The 24714-nt window shown below is 44.6% G+C and overlaps 1 protein-coding gene and 2 pseudogenes across 4 annotated transcripts in view; 2 read left to right on the top strand and 1 right to left on the bottom strand.

The window, feature by feature from the left end:
- NLRP3 (NLR family pyrin domain containing 3) overlaps positions 1 to 24714 on the bottom strand; it is a 94026-nt gene that overhangs the window by 40583 nt on the left and 28729 nt on the right. The window lies entirely within an intron of this gene.
- On the top strand, positions 296 to 7284 carry LOC123826549 (annotated as a pseudogene).
- On the top strand, positions 19016 to 20605 carry LOC123826601 (annotated as a pseudogene).

Here is a 24714-nt window from a genome sequence, read left to right on the forward strand (position 1 = left end):
CACTCCCACAAAGCTGGACAGCTCTGTGCTTCACCCAGGGAGCTGGGGATGAAACCCACAGGCCTGTGTCCTGGCTCTCACAGTGGTTGCAGGACCACAGTCTGACAGCAGCATGAGTTCAAGAGAGTAGGGGAGTGGGAGGTGCTCAGCACCCCAGGTGGTTTCAGGGACTCTGGAGCAAGAACAAGTGTCCAAGTCCAGCAGAGCAGTAATTGGCAATTGACTTTGTCTCTTTGTGCCTCAGTCTTCTCATCTATCAAGTGGGACAAAAGTAGCTGCCCTAAGGATTGAACAAATGGATAAATGTGAGGTCTTAGAAATGCAGCCTGATTCAGAGAAGCCAGTCAGAGTGGCCAACTCCCTGTACTGCCGCTGTTGGAACACCACACAGCTTGGGGAGATGGGAGAGAGGCCTCTGCTCTTACTGCGGCCGGGGTGGGAGAGCAGCCAGGTCCCTCTCCTCTGTGTTACTGGGGCCAGGTCCTGTGGGGGCAGCGAGGACCCTGGAGGCTGACAGGCAGAGACAGCACTAAGACCAACTTCCTAAGGGAAAGGGATGCCTCAAGCACCAGGAACAAGGGGTTTTCTTTTTAGGAATGAGGGAACTTTCCCTTTCTTCTTTGTACCTTTCTTGTAGTTAAATCTTCACTTTGTTGCCATGAACTTGCATTATTCAAACCAAACTAAAACAGTAAATGAAAACAACAAACTAAACAAGTGAAATTAACTAACACTGCTTCTTCAACATAAGCCCTAAAAGAAATCCTCCCATTAAATGGTTATCAGGCCCTGACTGGTGTGGCTCAGTTGTTTGGGCGCCATCCTGCAAATTGAAATGTCACCAGTTCAATTCCCAGTCAGGACACATGCCTGGGTTGCAGGTTCAATCCCCAGTTGAGAACAATAGATGCTTCTCTCATACATAAGTGTTTTTCTCTCTCTTTCTGCATCCCTTCCCTCTCTCTAAAAATAAATAAATATTTTTATAAAACAACAAATGCTTGCCCTGGCTGGCATAGCTCAGTGGATTGAGCATGGGCTGGGAACCAAAGTGTCCCAGGTTCGATTCCCAGCCAGGGTACATTCCTGGGTTGCAGGCCATAACCCCCAGCAACCGCATATGGATGTCTCTCTCTCTCTCTCTCTCTCTCTCTCTCTCTCTCCCCCCCTCTCTCTCTCCCTCCCTTCCCTCTCTAGAAATGGATGAATAAAATCTTTTTAAAAAAATGGTAAAAAAAAAACAAACCAACAAATGCTTATCATAACCTGCCTGTGAGGAGGTGTGCTGTGCTACATGCATTTGTATGAATGTAGAAAGAGAAATTGAGTGAATTTAGGACTTTTTAAAAAAGATTTTATTTATTTATTTTTAGAGAGGGAAGGGAGGGAGAAAGAGAGAGAGAGAGAAACATCAATGTGTGGTTGCTGGGGGCCATAGCCTGCAACCCAGGCATGTGCCCTGACTGGGAATCAAACCTGCAACACTTTGGTTCACAGCCCGTGCTCAATCCACTGAGCTACACCAGCCAGACTAATTTAGGACTTTTTAAGGATGCAGTCAACTAGTTAATGGTGATATTGATACTTAAATTTGAGGGGCCTGACTTCTAGGATGAGATTTAATTTTTCAATGTTGAATAATCAAAATAAATTGTGAATTATTTTTTCCCTCCTAGAACAATTATGTACTTTTCATACTGTCCTAGTAACATGAGGTCTATCCAGAAGGTATCCAGCCATGTACTATGAAAAATAGAGACATTTATTGAAGAAGATCCAAGATACAAGAAACATTCTACACAGGACAATAACACCTCAGTCCCCTTCAAAATAGGAACCTCGGGACCTCCAACAGCTCTTCTAATTGCCATCAGCTGCCCCATCATATTTTCCTGAATCTCATCAATGGTCTGAAATCCCTTCTCTTTCAATAGGTGATTTAAGTTTCAGAAAAAGGGGGGACTTCTGGCCAAGATGGAAGCATAGGTAGACACACCGTGCCTCCTCACACAACCAAAACAAGGACAACAACAATTTTAAAAACAAAAAACAACCCGAACTGCCAGAAAATCAAAATGCATGGAAGTCTGACAACCAAGGACTTAAAGAAGAAACACTCATCCAGACCAGGAGGGGCAGAGACAGGCAACCAGGCAGAGAGGACTCGCAGCAAGGCAGCAGCTGGAGGACATGGCACTGTGGTGGCTTGCACACTAGGTGGTCCCACATTCGCGTGCAGTTTAATCAGGAGGAACAACTGGGGAGTGAAGCAGACTGCACAACCCAGATTTGCAGCACAGGGAAATAAAGCCTCAAAGCCTCTGACTGAAAACACCTGTGGGTGTTGAGGCTGCAGCAGGAGAAACTTCCAGCCTCACAGGAGAGTTCACTGGAGAGACCCACAGGGTCCTAGAATGTACACAAGCCCACCCACCCAGGAATCAGGACCAGAAAGGCCCAATTTGATAGTGGGTAATGGGAGAAGTGACTGAAAACCGGCACAGAGCTAAGCAAGTGGCACTGCTCCTTCCCAGGCCCCTCCTCCACATATAGCATCAGAACAAATTGACGTGTGTTGCCCCTCCCTGCTGAACACTTAAGGCTTCACCCCTTCCTTCATCACAGGTGCACTGAGACAAAAAAAAAAATGTCCCAAAGATGAAAGAACAGATCAAAGCTCCAGGAAAAATACAATGAAGCGACAAAGAGATCGCCAACCTATCAGATGCACGGTTCAAAACACTGGTAATCAGGATGCTCCAGAAACTCACTGGGTACTACAACAGCAGAAAAAAGACCCAGGCAGCAATGAAGGTTGATTATATGAAATAAAGAAAAATCTACAGGGTACCAACAGTGATGGAAAGGAAACCAGGACTCACATCAATGGTTTGGAGCAGAAGGAAGAAATATTCAACCAGAACAAAATGAAGAAACAAGAATTCAAAAAAAATAAGGAGAGGCTTAGGAACCTCCAGGACAACTTTAAACATTCCAGTATCTGAATCATAGGGGTGCCAGAAGGAGAAGAACAAGAGCAAGAAGTTGAAAACATATTTGAACAAATAATGAAGGAGAACTTCCCTAATCTGGCAAAGGAAATAGACTTCCAGGAAGTCCAGGAAGCTCAGAGAGTCCCGAAGAAGTTGAACACAAGAAGGAACACACCAAGGTACATCATAATTACATTAGCCAAGATTAAAATGAAGGAGAAAACCTTCAAAGCAGCAAGAGAAAAGGAGACAGTTACATACAAAGGAGTTCCCATTAGACTATCAGCTGATTTCTCAAAAGAAACCTTACAAGCAAGAAGGGGCTGGAAAGAAGTATTCAAAGTCATGAATGGCAAGGGCCTACATCCAAAATTACTCTTTCCAGCAGAGCTATCATTTCTAAGAGAAGGGCAGGTGAAGTGCTTCCCATATAAAGTCAAGTTAAAGGAGTTCATCAGCATGCAGCGCTTATTATACAAAATGTTAAAGGGACTTATCTAAGAAAAAGAAGATAAAAAATATGAACATTAAGATGACAACAAATGCACAAAAACAGACTAAGCAAACAACTAGAACAGGAATAGAATCACAGAAATGGAGATCACATGGAGGGTTATCAGCATGGGAGTGAGAAGGGGAGAGGGGGGAAAAGGTGCAGAGAATAAGTAGCATAAATGGTAGGTAGAAAATAGACAGGGGGAGGTTAAGAATAGCATAGAAAATGTAGAAACCAAAGAACTTATATGTGTGACTCATGGACATGAACTAAAGGGGGGAATGCAGGTAGAAGGGGGCATGCAGCGTGGAGGGGAATAAACAGGGAAGAAATGGGATGACTGCAATAGCATAATCAAGAAAATATATTAAAAGAAAAAAAAGTTTTGGGAAAAGCCATACATTGCAGGGCACCAGATCTGGGCTGAAAGTGGGTCTGAGTCACCTGGGTGATATGATGTTTCACAAAAAAAACTCTGCACAAGACATGATGCATGAGCAGGTGTGTTGTTGTGATGAAGCTGCCAATCACTAGTTAACCACAGCCTTCTGAATCATTCAAGCAGTTTCCACAGAGGAATGTTCAAGCTTCGTGGAAAATTTAATGCTGATTTTTGCCATACTTGCTCAGTCATTTTGAATGTGATGGCCACACAGCACACATGCTCACTCAATGGCATCTACTACCCCACAGACTAGTACAGTGAAGTTGTCATTGTTTACACATGCATTCCAGTTCATTTACATTGATGGCTGCCAGGTTACATCAATGTCACACAAACTCTTCTTGTTATATTAACAATGGCTGGACTTTTTCTAAACAGACCTCATATGTATGTATATATTCTAATGAAATGGTTAGGCTCTGTTGAATTGCAGTTTATCTTTTAGTTCTCTTGACAGGGGTCTTTGTTTGTTTTTATTTGGGTGAATTGAGTAAATGAGGTTACTGGACGTGCAGTAAAAATCCAGGCCTTTTTCATACACAGGTTTCTGAGTTCTCACAAGCATGTATGGCCACACAACCACCATCACAGTTGAGAGATAGAACACTTCTATCACCTCCCAATCTCTCCATGTGCCACTTCATAATCAACCTCTGTCCCTACCCATAGATCCTGGCAACCATAGGCCTGGTTTTTCTAGCTAAAGTTGTCGCTTTTCCAGAGCATCATAAGCAGAAGGCTATGGTGTGTGGCCTTTTGGACCCAGGTTGGCATAATCAATAAAATAAATTTTTAAAACAGGAAAAGTGCTCTTAAATTGCTTAAACACCAAGGTATGCATGAAAATTACTTCAGTGGACTTGTTCCTTCCATTTCTGGCTCTGCTATCCTCAGAGTGTTTTAAGGTCCTCCATAGTCACAAAATGCCATGGTCATTCCAGGCATTCTTTTGACTGACCACATCTATTGACAGCAAAAGACCAAATATTATAAAAATTCTTTCTTAGGAGCATGAGCTATTTCTCTGTGAAGTTTTGGTCCCATAACCAGAACTTACTTGCCAGCCCACTCCTTACACTATCATTACCAAGGCCCCAGGAGCCTACAATGGAGTTGGAGGAACAGGTTAACTCTTTCAGAGTCCTACAGCAAAGGGGTGGACACTTGCACAGGTTTGGGGTCCTTTTAGCAAGGAAGAAGTCAGCCAATTTATGCTGGTCGGACCACCTGTGGGATCTGCTCCCCTCCTGTGCAATGTACACTCTTCATGCTTAGTGTTTGTGCAGTTTGTGACTTGACATGGATTAGAAGGCATAGGAAAGAGAATCAGCACCTCTTGGGGGAGTAGAAACAAAGGGCCTTGTTAGATATAAGACTGCTGTGCTGATGAAGGCTGGAAAAAGAGGCAAACCATATTACAACAAATGTTAAAAAAATGTTTAAAAATGTTACTTATTTTAAGGAGAAAAAGAAAAAAACAGAAGAACATAGTTTTAAAAAATAAAATGGGCAATAAATATGTTTCTGTTAATAATCACTTTAAATGTAAATGGCTTAAATGCTCCGATCAAGAGACATAAGGTACCTGAATGGATAAGAATACAAGACCCATATATCTGCTATCTATAAGAGACCTACTTCAGCCCTGAGCGGTGTGGCTCAGTTAGTTGGGCATCATCCAGGAAAGCAAAAGGTCACTGGTTTGATTCCCAGTCAGGGCACATGTCTGGGCTGTGGGTTCAGTCCCTAGTCTAGGTGCATATGAGAGGCAACCGATCAGTGTTTCTCTCTCACATTGATGTTTCTCTCCCTTTCTCCCTACCTTCCCCTTTCCAAATAAATAAATGAATAAATAGACAGACAAATAAATAAATAAATAAATAGAATCTTTTTAAAAAAGAGAGACCCACCTCAGAAAGAAAGATACAGACCTAACCTAAAAGTAAAAGGATAGAATAAATATTTCATGCAACTGGAAATATTTTTAAAAGCTGGGGTAGCAATACTTATATCTTAAAAAATAGAGTTTAAAATCATGGCTATAGTAAGATACACTACATAATGATAAAGGGAACAATCCAACAAGAGGATAACCCTAGTAAACAGTTATATATCCAAAATAGGGGGACCTAAATGCATAAGCAAATCTTGATGGATGTAAAGGGGAGTCAGACAGTGAAACAATGATAGCAGGGGATTATAACATCCCCTTGACATCAATGGAAATATTTTCTAGAAAGAGAATCAACAGGAGATAACAGCCTTAAACAACACACTAGATCAAATGGATTTAATTGACATCTTTAGAGTATTTCATTCCAAAGCAGCAGAATATACATTCTCAGTGCGGGGCCAGTGGCACAATGGATAACACATCTGACTACGGATAAGAATACAAATTATTTTCAAATGTACATGGAATATTTTCTAGGATAGGCCACATGTTAGAGCAAAAAATAAGTCTCAATAAATTTAAGAAGACTGAAATCATATCAAGCATCTTTTTTGACCATAATGCTATGAAACTAGTCATCAATCACAAGAAGAAAACTGAAAAATACATAAAGATATGGAAGATAAACATGTTATTAAACAATGAATGGGTTAACAATGAGGTCAAGGAAGAAACTGAAGATACCTGAAACAAATGAAAATGAAAACACACAACCCAAAATCTGTGGGACACAGGGAGCACTGTCCTAAGAGGGAAATTCATAGCATTACAGGCCTCCTTCAGGAATAAGAGAAATCTCAAGTAAATAATCTAATTTTACACTTAAAGGAACTTGTGAAAGAACAACAAACAAGGCCCAAAGTGAGTGAACAGAAGGATATAACTAAGAACAGAGCAGAGGGAGAGACCCATGTCTGTGGTCACCACAAGTATCATGGACCCTCGGAGCAGCTTTCAGATGGTTTAGGTGTTTATTTGGAACCGGCTTCTGGAATGCATCAGGCCAAAGTTGCCTCTTTGGGAATATGTTCAATCCAAAGAAGACATCCCTTGGAAGTCTGCTTCTCTCTCCAACTTGCATAATATGGATCAGTCAACCTGGAAGGTGGAGCTGAGCCTTGACTATGGAATCCCTCTATGAACCTGGCTGGACAAACCTGAAGTTTGAAAACTGTCATTGGATAGCACAGGCAGGAATTACTGGAGGTGTGGACTGGAGGGAGGCTCAGTGTCTCCAGAAGAAAACAGTTTCTTGAAGATCAAAGTGGACTTCCTACTTGACATGTTCTCTGAGACCACTGTGAAATACCAAATAATGAAGAAGAAATTGGCTAAACTGGAAGTGTCAACTGGAGAAGGAAATGAAGACCTCAAAAGACATTTGTTAGGAGAATAGGGAGAAATCTACTGATCAGAGGAGTGGGATGAGCTGAAGGTTTGTTTTTTTAGCCAAACTAGTGGATTAGGTCCTAGGAGAGAGTACCATGGCACCAGCACACTTGAGTGGCAATAGAAAGGTGACAACATAATAGAGGAAGACCAGATTCCAGGCCAGGGCAGTAAATAGCAATGACTCTGGCTGCACAGCACAGGGAGGCCAGTCTGTGAACTAGGCCTCTTGGAAGACTAGTGGTGGTAAGACTTTGGGTGCTCTTCAGTCACTTAACATGCAAATGCACCTGTCCCAAGTGCACTCTCACTGGACAGACACTCTTGGGAGAATCAGCTAGAGTTAATAATTGCATCCCTTCATATTGGTATTTGGGACATGGCTGAGATCTAAAGAGCCCTGTATGAGGTGGTTTCAGATGAGCAGCTATCCTGGTCTTCTGCCCCTCAGGCCACTCTCTCCATCCTTTAGAGAGTGTTCATTCCCCGAATCCACAGCCTCCTCTAGTTTCAGTTTCTCAGCAGCAAGCACCAGCCTTCTATGCAACACTATATTTTTGTGCTATTTTCCTGTTTACACTACTTTTTTAAATTAAATGATGTTATATTTTTAAAAAGATAAGAGCAGAAATAAAGAAAATAGAGTCTTAAAACACTAAAAATCAATGAATTCAAGAGCTGATTCTTTGAAAAGATAAACAAGATTGACAAATTTTAATCAGACTCATCAAGAAAAAAAGAGATAGCCTGGGTTCTCCAGGACTTACCAAAGTCTACACTGTCTCGTATGGGTCACAAAAAAACTATAACTGAACTGTAGCCTTGGCTGCCTGCCACAACAAAAGCCAAACTCATGAGGCAGGTGGTGGTGCAAAAGGAAAGAAGTTTATTCATGTGTCATGACCCAGGAGAATGGAGGACTCCTGTCTCATAGAACATCCCTCCTTCCTGCTCCAGCAAGGATAAGGAGGGGAGGGCTTTTTCTGTCTAATTATCTTGCTATCTTTTGGCACACTTGGGCCCTGTCTTTCTAGTATTTGGTGTGTTTGAGCCCTATCCATTGATTTGTCTAGCTTTTGGCACACTCAGTGTAAGAACCTGCTCCTGTGCCATTTTGGTCAACTGGGGAAGCTCCCCAGTAGTCCAACTGACTATCTACAGTTACAACAACATACTCAAAAAACCCTTCATGACCCAGACCCATGGAGGAAACACACATTCTGGGGCAATCAAAAATCTCAAGGGGGATGAAACTGGGAAGGGGATGCGGTGCTGGGTGCAGCTGGGTAGGAAGCCAGTATCTAGGCCAGGTTGGGACAGCTCAGAGGGGCCCAGCAAGGACAGAGATAAGCTCACCAGCAGGTACCTCCCCCAACAAAAAGAAGAGAAGGGACAGGAGGTAGAGATTGCCAAGGAGGCTGAGATTTCCAAGAAAGAGACTGCATTTTAAACTGAAAGTAACCATTGGACAAATCACATGGAACAGAAAGGGGCAGTGTACCAAAGAGGAATTCAGTGTGAGAACACAATGATAATTTTGCATTATTGAGTCCCCATGAGTCATTGTAAGGAGAAGCCTGGTGTAAGCCCTGTGTGTCGCTGCTGACTCTTCCTCTCCATGGAGGGACATTTCCCTACGGCCAAGCTGTGGGCACACATGCTTCTCACCTTGGCCACCCCTGGTGTCTCAGTTGAGACTGGTTTTCATGGTTTTATGAGTCCAGGTACTCCAGAGTCCCGCAATGCTTGGGCCCTTACACTTTCTGAAGTGCAAACATCCTATGCACTTTATTTGGAATTGGCATTTTTGTTTCCAGTTAGCTCTTCCTTTTTCAAGCTGTTCTCTATAATTATTCCCTAGAAGGAGCGTCAGAATCAGAGACTCTCATCACAGGCCCCAGCTGTCCTCTCCACATGTACCTTTAAGTGATACTCCTCAGCATTCCCCAGTAGTTTTGGAGGGCTGATCAAGTTAAAGAAAATCTAGGAGTTTTTATTGCAAAATTGAATCTAGAAGAAAAACAAACATTCTGAGTAGAAATAGATAAATTATGTCTCAAAATAGATAAATTATGTCTCAAAGCAGCAGGTGTGGTATGATGAGAATTTGTGAACCTTACTAAAAATCAGTGGCATGTAAAATTTAAAAGTCATTTACATTTTATTTTACTGGCGAACTATAAACATTTTCACATAAGAGTAAATTCAGTTCCTTCTAGAATTTTTTTCTGTGCAATTCTGAGTGCTTTTTCCATATATTTTGTCTCCTTTAAAATAAATTCATAATTAATTCTTCCTTAGGAAAAGAAGGCAAATATTTCATTGTGAGGGTTAGAGGAAAATCCAGTTTATTTACATTTTTTAATTAGTTGCCAAAAACAAAATCAGAGATTTCTCTTTGAATAAATTTTATTAATAGGTTTCTGTCTAAGTCTTAGAATTCTAAAACCAATTCAACCATCTCATTTCTTCAAGCAACATAAAACCCAAAGCCAGGACAGGTGGCCCACCTGAGCCAGAGCATAGATTCTTCAGCGGTCCACGGCCTCCGTTGCCTCTGCACCTCTTAGACTCAGCACACACCTTATTTACACTGCCTGCTAGAAACTGTCAGGTTTTGAATTCCCAACTTGTGATTCTCAGTCGTATCACTCCCCCAATGCAGACTTATTGAGATAATTGACAAATAACATTGTGTGAGCTTGAGGTGTACAATGTGATTATTTGATACATTTATATGTTGTGAAGTGATTACCCAAACAAGGTTACTTAACACATCTGCCACTGAACACAGTTACATGTGCGTGTGTGGTAAAAATGATTGAGATTCCTGTCTTAACAAATTTCAAGTACACAACTTTTCACCCTGACTGATGTGCTCAGTGGGTTGGGTATCTACAGCAAATGAAACTGTCACGGGCTTAGTTCCCAGTCAGGGCACACGCCTGGTTTGTGGGTCAGGTCCCTGGTTGGCGGCAAGCGAGAAGAAACCAATTGATGTTTCTCTCCCTCTCTTTCTGCCTCCCTCCCCCTCTCTCTAAAAGTAAATAAACAAATTAAATATTTTTTCAAAAGTACACATCTTTTCAGATGCTGGAATAGGTGGATCTTGTACTCAGCAATTCCCAGGACCAAACTGGAAATACAACTAGACTGGGGAGCAATCATCCTGAAAAAACAAATAAAGACTAGCTGAAGAGCAGTCTTACAACCAAGGATTTGCACAAGAAGGCATGTCCAGACTGGTAAAAAGGGTAGAGACATGAAAGGGGCTGGCCCTGCTCCCACGGGTAACAGCAGAGGGGCCAGAGGGACATGTCAGCTGCCAGAGATTGCCCCTGAGAGGCATGAGGCCTGAACCCCAGGCCAGGCTTACCAGCCCAGAGCACCAAAGCTGGGAAGAGGAGCCCACAGAGCATCTGGCTATAAAAAGCAGCCGTGTTTCTGTTCACTACAGAGAGGCAAAGTGTGCTGGAGACACAAGCGCCCTCCTGAAGGGCCAATGCACAACATTTTGTTCACAACCTCTTACTCTGGGCCCTGGTGGAAGAGGGGAGTACAGACTGAAGTCGCCCAAGGAGAGTCTAAAGTTTGTGGTTCTGGAGAGACGTGTGGGGGGAACAGCCACCAGGTTCCTGGCCCTGAGTCATTGTCCGATACTGCAGTAGCCATCTTTCCTGGTGGAGCGCTCACCTCCCAGTAACACCAGCCTCTGTACTCCCTCTGGTACTGCCCTGAAGAGCTTAAGCCCTGCTGAGGAGTCAGGTGCATGGGCCAGGCAAAGAGGTCTGGCAGACTTGGGGTGTCAATGAATGGCTTTGGAGCAGAACCAATCCCCCCATTTTTTGTGAACCTGACTGGCGCTTCCTTCTCATGGGAGATTCAATAGAAACACCCTCTGGCCTTCCAACAGACCCAACTTCTGGGTTCCAGAGGCCCCACTCACCCAACTACTAGAAGCTCCACTCCACCAAGGTCAGGACAAAATCCAGGCCAGACTCAGTCATGTGCTTCTGGGGCAGCAGATCACACCTACCACCTTTCCTGAAGCCTGGTGGGCACCTCCCCCTCATAGCAGATCCACTAGCCCCATTTTCCCAATTCCACCAGGGGCTCTTTCAGTGACTGAGCCTGGCAGGCAGCCAGCAGGCTGAGGCAGGAGGAGGCCAATCCTGGGATGGCTTGGGACAGTTGCTGGCCTGCTCCCGGGGCCTGATGCTGCTAAAAACCAGCCTTAGAGCTCACCTTGGTCCTTCCTTGATGCAGAGCCAGGCCCATCAGAGTCAAGAAAGAGAAACAAAAAGGACTTACCCATCTGTGAGTCAGCAGTCATAAGAGGGTCCTAAGACACATGGAGTTGGGGACAGAGATGAGGAAGGATGTGAGGAAGGAGACCCTTTGACAGACACATGGAGCAGCCAGGGCTTCCCAGAGCAGCAGACACACACTGGCAGGCAGCAGGCAACGAAGCCTCACTGCCTGTGCACTCTGTGGGACAACCCCATGGACACAGCAGTGGCTGGACACTGAGACTGAGTCAGCTTAAGGACCTGGGCCCAGGATCCTGAGGACACCAGATAAAAAAACCCAAGGGGCTCTGCCCCACCACCCTCACCTGATTCCAAGGAGGCAATGCCAGGTGAACAGAAGGAACACCAGGTCACCGACCATAAGAATGTCACCCCCCAACCTGGCTGGTGTGGCTCAGTGGATTGAGCACCAGCCTGTGAACCAAAGGGTCACTAGTTTAATTCCCAGTCAGGGCACATGCCTGGGTTATGGCCAGATCCCCAGTTAGGAGCGTGTAAGAGATAACCACACATTGATATTTCCCTCTCTTTCTCCCTCCCTTTTCTTTTCTCTAAAAATAAATAAATAAAGTATTTTTTTAAAAAGAATGTCACCACCCCTCCACTCCATGTGTGTATACACACACACACACGGGAGATATATAATACACAAGAGATATACGAGAGATATATAATTCTATCTCCCTTTTAACCACTTGCTTCTCCAGCCCCAAGTGGAAAATTCTACAAGCCTTCCCTTTTCAAAAAGCCAGGTTTTTTGTGAAAACTGACTTTGTCCCCAGCCTGTAAAAGCAGCTGTGCAGAGGCAACCCCAAGCCAGCTCAGGGAACCCTCCCTACCTCTGGGCTTCCTCCTTGTGCTCAAGTATGAGCTCAGTAAAGTCTGTCTGGAAATTTCTCCAGTGTTTCCTCTCCATTTCTATCTTGTGGACTCAAAAACCCAATGACAGCAATGGCATGGCATAGGGCCGTACATTTTCAAGTGTGGTGGCTGTCAGCTACCAGTGTGGGGAGAAGTTGAGTGATGGCAGCCTAAGCCACATCGACGCCCAGAAGCCAGAACAAGGCCAAGGGAAGCGCCAGTTTGTGCCTGGCGTGGATATCACATGAGTCAAGGAAATTTCCTGTTACTGGGAAGAGGACTACACCCAGCAAAGAGGAGAAGATAAGGCCAGACAAAAGATAGGGAGGCTGGCCGCTGCCCTGTGGCCTGAGGACATAGATAGACCCTTCTCAAAACAGTGTTTTCAAATGCATTAAATAAAATTCATAAGCTACAGAGGCAGCCTGATAGTGAAATGCAGCTACTGAAGTATTTTTAAATTTGTGATATTTATGCATCAATTAATAAGATCTAGCAGTTGGCCTAATAATGGTATAATTTGGAAATGGTTATGAGGGTAGCTGATATTTCAGAATACCAGCTGTGAAGTGTTTTAAAAATATCTCTAGCCCTGGCTGGTGTGGATCAATGGATTGAGCACTGGCCTGCGAGCCAGAGGATCGCTAGTTCAATTCCCAGTCAGGGCACATGCCTGGGTTGCAGGCTAGGTCTCCAGTTGGGAGCACACGAAAGGCAACCACACACTGATGTTTCTCTCCCACTCATTCTCCCTCCCCTCCCCTCTTTCTAGAAATAAATAAATAAACCCTTAAAAAATATATCTCTAATTTCTACTAGTGACAAATGAATAGGATCAACAGTCACTACTGGGCTGTGTTGTCTGCATTGATTAGAGAAAAATCAAGATTAAAATTTTACCACCCAAGTGGTAAAATTTTACAGACCCTCCCCCCACCCCTGGACTATGTCCACAGAATCCTGGGGATGCACTAGGCCTTTCCCAGCTACTCTTCCAAAACAAGTTAGTCCAGGGAAAGCTCCATTATTTCAAAGAAGAATGATAGATATTTTTAAAGGAACAATCATGAAAACTATGCAAAGATAGGACAGGAGGAAAGGCATCTGGCCAACACAGATAATGAAGAGCACTGCCCCAAAGCAGGTGGAAATCAGCGTGGTGGCCAGAGTCTTTAAACCATGAACATGCCACATTACATGACAAAGAGGCATTGAGGCAGCAGGTGGGGTAGATTTGCTCAGTTGATCTTAAATCACAGAGAGTGTCCTGGATTATCCAGGTGGCACTAACAGAGGCACAAGGACCTCAGCAGTGGAGGAGGAAGTGAAAGGATTCAGGGGGTTCCATTGACAGGAACTTAGGGAAGGGCCTCCAGGGGCTGGGAGAGGAGAGCAGCTGGGTGTTGCTGGAGACTCAGGAAGGAACAGCCTGCAACACCATGAGTTCAGCCCAGTGAGGCTCAGTGTGACTTCAGAACTGCAAAACTACAAGATAATTTTTTGGTTATTTAAGCCAACACATTTGTGGCAATTTGTTATGGCAGCCGTAGAAAATATAATTAAGAACCACTGGTTTCCCATGAAGTCAAATAATTTACAGAATGTGGTATCTGTCAAAAAAGAAACTGAAGAAGAGACATAGAGGGCTGGGCAGTAAGAGTAACAGGAAGAAAAGGAGCTGAAATGAGGGGCTGACAAGCTACAATTGACTGAAAATGGAGAACCTTACAGAAATTAAGGTAATGGCAGCAAAACAAACCAACGAAAGTCCTGACCGGTGTGGCTCAGTTAGTTGGGCATCATCCCATAAAATAAATGGTTGCCAGTTCGATTCCCTGTCAGGGCACATGCCTGGGTTGTAGGTTCAGTCCCCAGTCAGGATGCATACAGAAGCAACCAATCAATTTTTCTCTCTCACATCGATGTTTCCCTCTCTCCCTTTCCCTCTCTCTAAAAATATAAAATAAATAAAATCTTTGTTAAAAAAGTAAAAGAAACCCCTGATCTGCTAGATCATTCAGTGTGGTGGAGAGGGTGCTCAAAACACAGAGCAAAAGCGAGAGGCAAAGACAAATGTTTAAGAGGACTTTAAAGGGAAAGAAAGGCTGCATAAGGCAAAGAACCGACTCATGCAATCTTTGTCCCCAAAGACAAGAGCAAATGCTGTAACAAAAAAAAAAAAGAAAGAAAGAAAAGAAAACTTTCCTAAAATAGAGGAATGACTGAATCTACCCACTAACAAGGCACAAAGTGGTTTGGAAATAACTGCCTCAGGGGCACAACCCTTGGACCCATCTTTCAAAGGTGAAGAAATAACCCTATGAGCAAAAGTAAACAGAGATGATGTTTAGAAAGAAGAGCCCTCAAGCCACCCCCACTTTTCACTGAAACCTTAAGACACAGTGTGGCTTAGGAACTGTGTGTACATCAACATTCATTCCCACAAATAGTCCAGAAAAACTTTAAACAGATACAACCACAGACATTGAAATAAAGAACAAACTGACAGTAGTAACCAGAGGGGAGGAGGGAGGGTGATAATGGGAAAAGAAGAGGAAGGGTCATCAAGGAACAAGTAGAAAGAACCCATGGACAAAGCCAAAGGGGGTAGGATTGAGGGGGGGGAGGGGGGGAAGGAAGGTGGCAGGAAAATGGAGATAACTGTACTTGAACAACAATTAAAAAAATAAAATTTTAATTTTTAAAAAAGAATCTTAAAAACACTAAGATGCCCTGACCGATGTGCCTCAGTGGGTTGGATGTCATCCCCCAGACCAAGAGGTGGCAGGTTCCGTTCCTGGTCATGGCACATTTCTGAGTTTCAGGTTTGGTTCCCAGTCAGGGCACATGTGGGAGGGGACCAGTAAATGTTTCTCTCTGACATCGACTTTTCTCTCCCTCTCTTTCTCCCTCCATTCTTCTCTCTCTTAAAATACATATATACATACATACATACTAAGCCCATGCCTGCTTTACGAGGAAAAAATCCTTGCTAGAGTATAAACTAACTTAATCCAAGCACATAAAGAAAGAAGATATTCTAAAATCATGTTGATGGGCACTGAATTTGTTTTCACATTTTTAAATTAACTTTCACCTTGCCTATATGTAGAATCTAAAGAACAAAGTAAACTAATGAACAAGGTAGAAACAGGCATGGACACCTGGGACAGACTGACAGCTGTCAGAAGGGAGGGGGAAGAGGCACTGGATGAAAGAAGGTGAAAGGAGTAGCCAAAGATCATACATGTGTGACAGACATGAACGAGGGTGTGGGGATTTCCTCCAGGAGGAGGGGGGCTGGATAGAGGGGGACAAAGAGGGGGGAAAGTGGACACAACTATAATAGTGTAAATAATAAAATGTAATTTTAAAAAATGTCTGCACATAATTTTGACAACCAAGTTGTATTCCAGTCAGGTGCATTTCCCACGTTCAAGGTGCCTGGCTGCCAGGTGCTCCCAGCCCCTTACAGACAGGCAGGTGGCAGGGCACCTGCGGGAGCAGCCCTACATCTGCAGGAGTCACCGCGGCCTCAGCCTTCCTTCCAGAAAGCTCCTGTGAAAGAAAGATCCACCTCCATACTGGCAGTGTGAGGAGCTCAGGAATCCCTACTGAAGTGAGACAACCACAACCAGCAAAAAATGTCAAAATAACAACCATTTAGTTTCTGGAAATTGCCCTAAAGCAGGGGTGTCAAACTCATTTTCACCAGAGGCCACATCAGCCTCACAGTTGCCTTCAATTGGTCTAATGTAACTTTAGGACTGTATAAATGTAACTACTCCTTAACAGTTAAGCAAGAGCTTGGTGCTGCTGCTGGGTAGAAACAAGGTGCCCAGTGGGATACAACAAGGTGGAGGGCCGGATTGGCCCAAGGGCCTTGGGTTTCCCACTTGCACCCTAAAGGTAGGCAGCAAATGAAGCCAGTTACTGAAGGGCCTCTACTAACTCTCCACAGGAATGGTGATAACCTGTGGCCCCTGAGCCAGGAGAGGCACTTCCTTCACTCCCACCCTGCACAGCAGTAGGTGGCACCGCCCTGGGCAAGTGAGGCCCAAAACACCAAGACCTCCACCTCCTTTCTCAACCAAGCAGTACAGTACCTCCCCTGAGAGGACAGGGAGCTAATATTCCTCACCCCTGCAACCCCAAAGTGCAGAGTCAACCCCTACAGGCGGAAGCACAGGAGCCCCAGCGGGCCTCCTCTGCTGCCCCCGCTGGGCCTTGGTGCAGACCTTCCCTCTTGCTTGGGCTGCGGGTCATAGCGTCCTTGCTGCGCTTGCTGCTGAGCGAGTCTGGCTGGCCCCTCACCGCAACATCTGTGATACAGTGTCCTGTGGAAAGCGTTTCTTTCCACCATTTGTTTTCAGAGTTGTTCATTTATTTATTTTTAGAGAGAGGGTAGGGAGGGAGAGAAGCATCGATTCCAGTAGGAAACAGCCATCGGTTTCCTCTGGCAGCGGCATTGGTGGGGCAGGTCCTGGTGCAACCCAGGCACATGCCCTGACCTGGAATCCAAGGGCAACCAACCAGTAACCCAACCAACTGAGCCACACCGGTCAGGGCTCCTTTCCACGTTAACAAGTGTCAGAATTGTTCTTCTTTAACAGCGGTCGCTCAGTCTCCTAATGGTGTAATATACTCCAGTTCACCTGGGTTCCAAGTGAGATCACTGGACTTAAATAAATAAATTTTTAAAAGCCTTCAAACCTCACACTGGGTCAGATGTTCCCATCACTTTTTTTTTCTTTTGACATAGAATTAAGTTTATTGCATTGGACCTTGAGTTTTCTGTAAATGGAGGTTTATTCAAGGTAAACATTTAAAATACACCATACTTTTGCATTCCTGCTTCTTATTTCTTCTGCTTTTATAAATGCACTGGGATTCTCAAATCAAAAGAAAATGAAAGAAAAAAATGGAAGTGGCCTGGCACTGCTGTCACAACTTTCCTGCCCACACTCTGGGCACTTCCCCTTTCCCTGCCGGCTGCAGCCACTTCTGGAGGTGGGGTCTCAGCACCGCCCCGAACTTTCTCCTCCCCCAGACCTCTAAGCAAACCAGCCTGCCTTGCCTGCCTCCCTCCCTCCCCTGTGACAGACTGCCAGGCTCTTCCCTATGCTTCACTAGGGGCGAGGAATCCCCCTTCGGCTGCTGCCCTCTGCTGGTCATGGTGGTAGCGGCAATCAGCCCTGCACCCTGGACCGCAGGTGAAGAGAAGAGAAAAAGCCCGAAACAGAGAGCAGTGCAAACAGCCCCGGGGAACTGAGGGGGTCCCGAGGTCTGGGCGTTCCGGAGGCTGGCGGAGGACGGGACACTGGGGAAAGACAATGTCTTTCTGGATGAACATTAATATAATTCTTTAGAGGCATGGGGGAGAAATAGCTGAATAAAAGAGGTGGGAATCTTGTATAAAGTAATTATTTTGAATTTGGGGAGAAAAAAGTCCTGATGGTCTGGTTGCAAGTCTTGGTTGCAAGACCATCAGTCCTGAAACCTGACTTCTCCAAGCCTGGGGCCCACTTCCCTTTGCTGGGGGACCTGGTGTTTTCAGAAGCAAAGGGACTCGGCTCCTGGCACCACTGCGGCTCAGCCTGGCAGTACTGCTCCCTGCTGGGGCTGCTGTGCCAGCTCTTTCATTAGGAAGGTGGGTCCAAGGCTCCAGGGATGGTGGACACCTGTGGCCCCTGTCTGCTGTGTCTGGTTCTGTCTCTGGAGGTCAGGGACCCTGGAACACTATGCCCTCCCTGGCTGACGCACACCACCAGCAGAATTTTTTTGATTGAATTCATTGGGATGACATGAGTTAGTAAGATTATATAAGCAGTATTTTAATCTGGCCCTGTGCTCTGTCTCTTACACCTGAACAGAAAAGCAGCCAAACCCTGGGCAAAGCAGAGAAGGAGGAGTCCCTTGTCTTCAGCACCTGGAGCCCCACCCTGTGGACCACTGATTTCTGGTGATGCCCCTCCTTTCACTCTCACCAATGCCCACTCTTAAGGCAGGTGCCTGGAAACCTGCATGCCAGGGAGCCACCTTCCACTGTCTAGAGTCAAGAAATATGAGAGGTCACCTGAGATTCAGAAGATCCATTTGCCTAAAATAGTCTCCAGGCCACATCAGCAGCTCCCAGAAGATCTGGTCTCAGAAATAAGAACCCAGGACTCTGCCCTTGCTGGTGTGGCTCAGTCAACTGAGCCCCATACCGTGAACCAAAGGATCGTGAGTTTGGTTCCCAGTCAGGTCACATGCCTGGGTTGCCAGCTAGGTCCCCATTAGGGGGCACATGAGGGGCAACTACACATTGATGTTTCTCTCCCTCTCCTTCTCCTTCCCTTCCCCTCTCTCTAAAAATAAATAAAATCTTTAAAAAAAAAACAAACAGGACTTTTGTGTAAGGATCACATTGATATGTACTTACTATATCAGAAATTTAGACATGGTCTTTGTGCTGATCAGTGTTGGGTATTTTCAGAGCAACCAAATCACAGCCTGTCCACCTCACACCATCTCCTGTGAAAGGACTAAGCCAGCTGTGCATCTATCTCTCTTTGTCTCATAACCATGTCCACCAATGAGAATGCTAATTCACCAGCTGCCCCCCTTAACAGATTTAAGAACAAGGGGAAAGACAGAACAGAAGTGAGGCCTTGCCAAATAGAAGTGATGTGGAGCTGAGAAAAGCTAAGGATGAACAGATGCTGAAAAGGAGAACTGTAAGCTCTTTTTCTGATAATGCTACTTTTCCACTGCAGGAAAACCGCAGTAACCAGGGCACTATAAACTGGTCTGTTGAGGACATTGTCAAAGGCATAAATAGCAACAATTTGGAAAACCAGCTCCAAGCTACTCAGGCTACAAGGAAACTGCTTTCTAGGGGAAAACTGCCAGGCATAGACAACATAATCCAGGCTGGTTTGATTCCAACATTTGTGTCCTTTTTTGGCAGAACTGATTGTAGTCCCATTCAGTTTGAATCTGCCTGGGCCCTCACTAACATTGCTTCCGGAACATCAGAACAGACCAAGGCTGTAGTAGATGGAGGTGCTATCCCAGCATTCATTTCACTGTTGGCATCTCCCCAAGATCTCACATCAGTGAACAAGCTGTATGGGCTCTGGGAAACATCACAGGTGATGGTTCAGTTTTCCGAGACCTGCTAATCAAGTACAGTGCAGTTGATCCACTGTTGGCTCTTCTTGCAGCTCCTGATATGTCATCTTTAGCATGTAGTTACTTACGTAATCTTACCTGGACACTGTCAAACCTTTGTTGCAACAAGAATCCTGCACCCCCATCAGATGCTGTTGAGCAGATTCTTCCTACTTTAGTTCAACTCTTGCATCATGATGACCCAGAAGTATTAGCAGATAGCTGCTAAGCCATCTCCTACCTTACTGATGGTCCAAATGAATGGGTCGAAATGGTTGTGAAAACAGTAGTTGTACCCCAGCTTGTAAAGCTCCTGGGAGCTACTAAATTGCCAGTTTTGACGTCTGCACTAAAAGCCAAAGGAAATATTGTCACTAGGACAGATGAACATACTCAGGTTATGATAGATGAGGTAGTACTTGCTGTGTTTCTCAGCCTGTTACTGAACTCTAAGACTAATATGCAGAAGGAAGCTACATGGACAATGTCACCAGGACCAGGCATAGCAAGTTGTGCATCATGGAATCACATGATTCATGAACTCACATGAATCATGGACTACCCATTCCTCATTGTTCTTCTCTTATGGCAGACTTGAAGACACAAAAGGAAGCTGTGGGTTGTGACCAACTATACAAGTGGTGGGACAGTTGAACAGATTGTATACCTTGTTCACTGTGGCATAATAGAACCATTGGTGAAGCTCTTAACTGTGAAAGATACCAAAATTATCCTGGTTATTCTGGATGCCATTTCAAATATCTTCTGGGCTGCTGAGAAACTAGGTGAAACTGAGAAACTTAGTATAATGATCGAAGAATGTGGAGGTTTGGACAAAATTGAAGCTCTTCAAAACCATGAAAATGAATCTGTATAGAAAGCTTCATTAAACTTGATTGAGAAGTATTTCTCTGTAGAGGAAGAGGAAGATCAGAATGTTGTACCTCTGATGGTTATACGTTTCAAGTTCAGGATGGTGCTCCTGGGACCTTTCACTTTTAGATTGTACAGCTGAGGCATAAAATGTTTGTTGTGTGCTATGTTTGGTATAAGTTTGTCTTACTGTTTCTCTACTAAGAACTCTTTTTAAATGTGGTTTGTTATTGTAGCACTTTTTACAATGAAACTATACTTGAACAATTACAAACTGTACATACTGTATGAAACTTCCCCTTTCAATGAGTTTCTTATTTCTATGTGGAATTTCCTATCTTACAGTGTCTTGTAAATAAAGATTAAGTTTCACACACAAAAAAATTTTAATTGAGGAAAAAACATGAAGTGATTATTGATTTATTTAAAATAATAAATGGGTGAACGTAACACATTTTTCATAAAAAAAATTACTGTTGCCCAAAATAAACAAGCACACATAAGTTTCGTGAAGGGGATAACATTTTTCATACTCTGCACATCTCATTAATGTCCGCATCAGTGCAGAGCAGCTGGACCCTCCCCCACACGTATGCAGCCAGTCTGGTGTGATGTCGTGTGTCCTATACCTGTTGAAAGTCCCATCCACCCTTTGTGAGAGGGGAAAAAAATCATTTGACCCCGAAGACGTCCTGGAAGGTGGCAGTTTCTGTCAGCATTCCCTGCCCATTCTGCGAGCTGCAGTTGCTCATCTGGAGACCTGGCTCCCAAAGCTCTCCATGCTGCCTTCACCCCCTACTGTGTGTTATTTTATCTCTTACCTAGTGAAAAGTTCCACACACCTGAAACTATTGTAGGTCAACTGTAACTTATAAATAGACAAATTAAAGAGAAAAAATCTGTTAGAACTTCCTAGAAAAAATGTAGAAACTATATTAGGGACGTCAGGACTGAAAAGAGAAGTTGTATGACTCACTTAAAAAAGCAGGCAGTTTTCTCTTCAAAGAAACTGAACTAGAATTACGAAAACTAGGTTCAGACGTTTTTGTGGGTGGGGGAAAACACAGTGGTTTCCAGCACAGTCCCATTGCCCAGCACTGCAGGTGGGAGCGGTGCGATACTGAACTGCATTTATTCATGTGAAAATTCTATGTGATGCACTCCAGAGTGAAAACTGGTCCTGCTGTCTTTAACTGAATGGAAGTTGGTGGTTTAGATCACACAGTTTGGGCCAACCAGGGAGTTGAGGACTGTCTGAATCCCATTATTAGGAAGCCAGCAAAGGTTACTGCAGGGAGGAATGTTTCAGTCCTGGGACCCACAGAACAGAGGGCTCTGCACAGCCTGTCTCCCTCTGCCTCTTCCAAGTCACCTTGACCTGGGGTTTCAAGGGTCACGAGGTGGTTTGTCAAGACTGAGAAGAGCTGTGGTTCAGGCCTGTTACGGGCTGAATATCTGTGACCCCCCCCCAACTCCATATGTTGCAGCCCTCCCCCCACTAGGATGGTCTGAAAAAGGGCCTTTGGGTGATGGTCAGGGACACGTGAGACCCTGAAGCAAAGGCCCTCATGGGGGTTAGTGCCCCCATACAAAGAGCAATAGTGACATGTCTCTCTCCACAAAGACAAAGAAGAGGCCATGTGAGCATTCCATGAGAGGAGAGCCACCTACCAGTCAAGAGAAAAAGGGATCAGAATGAAACCTACCCCATCAGCACCTTGCATGCAGACTTGGAGCCCACAGAACTGAGCGGCGTGACCTCTTGTGGGAGGCGCCAGTCTGAAACACTGTTGCAGCAGCCAAGCTCAGTGAGAGGAAGCTCTGCCTGCGTAGCCCGTTTCCAAGCTCCAGGGTAGGATCCTCAAAATCCCCTTCCTCCAGTACTCCCAATTTTATCTCTATCTTGGTGTCATATGTCTGATAAATTGACCCTCAGATACCCACATCTGGGATAGCCCAGAGGAAGTGAGAAGGGGGAAGAAGCAGATGTCCCAGCAGGTCAAACTGTCTCACTATCCATGTTTTTTTTTTCTAATTGATTGAGAGAGAGAGAGAGAAATATCGGTTTGTTGTTCTACATATTGATGCATTCTTGTATGTGCCCTGACTGGGGATCCATCCTACAGCTGTGGTGCATTGGGATGATGCTGTAACCAGCTGAGCCCCTGGGCCATGGAGCTCCAGGTTTCTCTATGTTCCTTTATTCCTAATCATTAAAGCAGAATCACAATCCACCTTACACACAGTTGCTTCTTTGCTTCAGTACCAGGGTACTGAACCCTGGGAGAAGCTTTGAAAAGAATAAGTACACAATGTCTGCTGGATTATAAATATCAATTAAAAATTACCTTATTCTTTTCTCAGTAATCTCATGGTAATCATTATATAAAAACCATGTGTCTGGACAATGCAGAACATTTTATTGATATCACCTATTGAACCCACTGAATTATTTTACTCCCACTGCTGACACCAAATGTGTGGGCTTGTTCTTCACCCAACAACCAAGTTTCTGATTCTCTGGGCAATCACTGGGTATCCTAAAATTCAACTCTGACACTCTCAGTCTGAAGTTATTGTTAAATCTCATGGGGTTCGGGGCTCAGTCCCAGAAGACTACCCCCACTCAGAAGCCAATCACAAGTTCAAGTTGTCACTGGTACTACTAACAATAAATTCAAGAGTTTTCATGCCCACTCCCCAATTCAGGTTTCATAATTTTCCAGAATAACTCACAGAACTTAGGAAAGCACTTTATTGGTTTTTATAAACCTGGTGGTTTTTTATAAACTGGGTGTGTGACTAATGTTAAGCCATAATGTTCAAGCTAGTCATGACATTGAACATATGCACCCAATATATGTAACAATGTTTAAGAAAGGAGCTTGTTGGTATCTCTCAGATCAGCCGTGACCTCTGCTGAATACAGGATACAACTCAGCAACAGCCAAATGGGAGAGATGTGTAGTGTAACAGGGTGCAGAGCATGGGCTCCCTGAAAACCCCAACAAATTTTAATTGGGGGAGGGGGAAGGGGATAATACAGGTGTTTTAGACACTTTGCATTACAATGGCAAGTTGATAGCCATGTCTTTCCTGAAGGGAAGTGGCTGCCACCCATGCAAAAGGAGTACGTGACTCTGAGAGCACCTAGTGGTTTGTGACATAGCCAGGGGATATGAATACCACCTCAGGTGTCCATGTGTGATGGGGAAGTCTTACCCTGACTAAAGATGGCAGCCAGAAGGAGGTAAAAGGTACAGGGGAATTGGCAAATGTAGAATATCATAGGAGGGGCCAGATATGAGGTCACATGGGAAGTTCCCAGCCAAGCATCTTGAATGATGGGTTGAGAGAGAAGCAGGTAGCCATGAGGGAGGAGCCATGAAGTAGGAGGATTCCACCATGAGGTCTGGTGTAGTGAAGAAGCAGGCATGTGGTCTGTAAGCCATGCGGAAGAACGGGTGTACAGAGAAAGCTGATGGAGCCATGTGGAGACCCACCTAACCAGATTCATGAGAGGTGCTTGGAGCTGAACTGAACTGCGACCAGGAATGCTGACTTCTGCTTTTCTGAAGGATGTTACAGAAAAGCCACTCTCTTGGGATGTGTGATTTCTCAGATTCCACCATGATCTAGTGTAACACAGCATGTATTTCCTGGTCGGTTACATGGAGGCTGAGGATAATGTACCCCACATCCTGAAGGAGAGAGCTGCAATGAGAGGATGGTGACTCTGAAACCCACAAGAGCACCTTCCACAGGGGTTGCAGGACTGTTTGAGCAGCCGGCTGAAGACCAGATAAGGATGTGGAGGACTTTGGGCATGGTTGTGGCTTATAGCCTAGTGGGGAGCCAGGGAAGTGCTGGGTCTTGTGGGAGACAGGGCTCCAAGCAGTAGTGATCCTAGTGTGTCCCAACCTGAGGTTGGAATCCTGTAAATAAAAACCTGTTTCCTTCAACAGTAATTGTTGGGTTGATGCGGACCCCAGCTAATGGGGTCCAAGACATTGTGGATGGGGAAGAGACATTCACACGGACTACCGAGTCCTGTGGAGGAAAAGGGTGAGCAGCTTCGCTCTCAAGGGGAGCAAAAAGCTGCAGCCTCCACCACGGCAGGCCTTTATTTCTATCTCTGGGCACATTACATGATGGTCCTCATTTACTCTCACACCAGTTGGCTTTAGGTGGTTACCTTTTACAGAAAACAAAGGAGCCAATGCTGCTAATCACATCAC

Source organism: Phyllostomus hastatus, unplaced genomic scaffold, assembly GCF_019186645.2.
Source record: "Phyllostomus hastatus isolate PE091 unplaced genomic scaffold, TTU_PhHast_1.1 phas_contig_81, whole genome shotgun sequence".
NCBI classification, from domain to species: domain Eukaryota; kingdom Metazoa; phylum Chordata; class Mammalia; order Chiroptera; family Phyllostomidae; genus Phyllostomus; species Phyllostomus hastatus.